Below are 2,328 nucleotides of genomic sequence, written 5' to 3'. Positions count from 1 at the left end.
GAGAGGCTTAAAAGAGCAAATTGCATTGCCTCCCTTCTTAAAAACCCACTCTGCCTTCTAACGCTTGAAGTTCACTTACCCTTTTTGCCGTAGCTAGGGTCGAACTGGAATAGAGACTTCCTTGTCAAATCTCTAAAGGAAGACTTATTGGCAGGTACGAATTTTTCAGACATAAGATAATGAAGTACTATATCCAAGTTCCAACTGGGATTCTTTGCGTTCTGACTTTTTGAGGTCTCGAAAGACCTAATAAGATCATGTAGGTCCTTATTGTCCGACACATCCAGGCCCCTATGCCTGAAAACCGAGGCCAGCATACTTCTATACCCCTTGATCGTAGAGACAGCTAGGCCACACTTTCTTCTAAGGTAAAGAAGAAAATTTGCAATGTCGGTTATAGAGGTACTGGAAGAGGATACCTCATGCGCCTTGCACCATCTTCTAAACACCTTCCCACTTTGACTGGTACACTCGTAACGTGGGAGGGTCTCCTGGCTCTTGCGATTGCTTTTGAAGCTTCTCGAGAAAACCCCCCCCCCTCGCTCTAACGAGTCCTTGTTCGATAGTCTGAAGGCAGTCAGACTTAGAGCGGGGAGGTTTTTTTCTGATACCTGTCGAAGTGGGGCTGTTTGAGAAGATCGTTCCTTAGTGGGAGCGATCTGGGAAGATCCACCATCCACTCCAGTAACTCTGTCACCCAATCTAGGGCTGGCCAAAAGGGGGCGATCAACGTCAGTTTTCGTTCCTTCTGAGGAGGACAAACTTCCTTATTACTTCCCCTACTAGTTTTGAAGGGGGGAAAAGCGTACCCGTCTAGTCCCTTCCAATCCATGAGGAGGCCGTCTATCGCTACTGCTGTTGGATCTGCGATCGGGCAGCAATAATTCTCCAACCTTTTGTTCCAGTTGGTTGCGAACAAGTCTATGTTCGGGCCTTCCCCATAACCCCCATAACTGCTTGCACACTTGAGGGTTGAGGGTCCATTCGGTGGGGAGGACTTGGTTTTTTCTGGCTTAGCAGATTCCGCTCGAACATTTCTCTCTCCCTGTATAAATCTCGTTAGCAGAGAGATCTCCTTCTCTTGAGCCCAAAGCAACAACTCCCTCGCTGTCTCGTAAAGGGAGAATGAATGGGTTCCCCCTTGCTTTCTGATATACGCTAGGGCTGTCGTGTTGTCGGAATTGACCTGAATGATCGATCCTGAGATCTGCTTTTTGAAAGTGCAAGAGAGCTAAGTGAATGGCTTTCAACTCCTTTTTGTTTATGTACCAGGACACCTGAGCTCCTTCCCAGGTGCCTGACACTTTCTTTCGAACCCAACGTTGCTCCCATCCTACATCCGACGCTTGATCTTGTCCGTGATTCTGAACGATTCTTCGAGGTCCTGGACTCTGATCCCAGTTCTCCTTCAGATAATACTGAAGGGGTCTTAGGTGCAGTCTCCCTAAGGAAACGAACTGCTCCAACGAGATATGGTTCCCAGCAAACTCATCCATTCCCTCGCGGAGCAATGTTCTTTCCCTAGAAAAAACTGACACCTTGCAAGGCAGCGTTCTATTCTCTCTGTTGATGGACATGCTAGAAAACCCCGAGAATCCATCTGAATCCCCAGATAAACTATGTTCTGCTGGGGATCCAGCTGGTGACGGTCTCGAGGTTGACTAGGAGTCCACCCAGTGACTGTCATTTTTAGTGTTAACCGAAAAGGTCCTCCAGACACTGATCCTTCGACTTTGCTCGTATTAGCCAGTCGTCCAAATACATAGAGATCCTGATTCCTTTCAAATGTAGCCAATGCGCCACATTCCTTAGGACACCCGTGAAGACTTGAGGGGCCGTCGAAAGTCCGAAGCAAAGCGCTCGAAATTGGAAGACTCTTTCCCTGTACATGAATCTGAGTATTTCCTTGATGCCGGATGAATTGGCACATGGAATATGCATCTTGAAGGTCCAGGGATACCATCCAGTCCCCCTGGACGAAGAGCAGAAAGTACAGAGGAAGAAGTCTCCACATCGAGAACTTCTTGATCACAAAGAAGTTCAGCGCACTTACGTCCAAAACCGGCCTCCACCCGCCCTAGGCTTTGTTACCAGGAATAGACTGTTTGTAGAAACCAAACCTGGTGAATGGAGATCTTGAACCGGTTTCTATTGCCTCTTCTGCAGCATAAGTTCTACTGCTTGCAGGAGAGCTTTGACTCTTGACAGGATCTTTGTATCTCGCTGTTAACTCCCTTGGAGTTCTTGTTAAGGGAGGACATTCCCTGAAGGGGATGAGGTATCCTCTCATCGAGGATAGAGAGGGTCCAGCTGTCCGCCCCCCCCTCT

Source organism: Macrobrachium nipponense, chromosome 44 (assembly GCF_015104395.2).
Source record: "Macrobrachium nipponense isolate FS-2020 chromosome 44, ASM1510439v2, whole genome shotgun sequence".
Taxonomy (NCBI): domain Eukaryota; kingdom Metazoa; phylum Arthropoda; class Malacostraca; order Decapoda; family Palaemonidae; genus Macrobrachium; species Macrobrachium nipponense.
The sequence above is the reverse complement of the archived record's forward strand: the minus strand, read 5'-3'. Positions refer to the sequence as shown.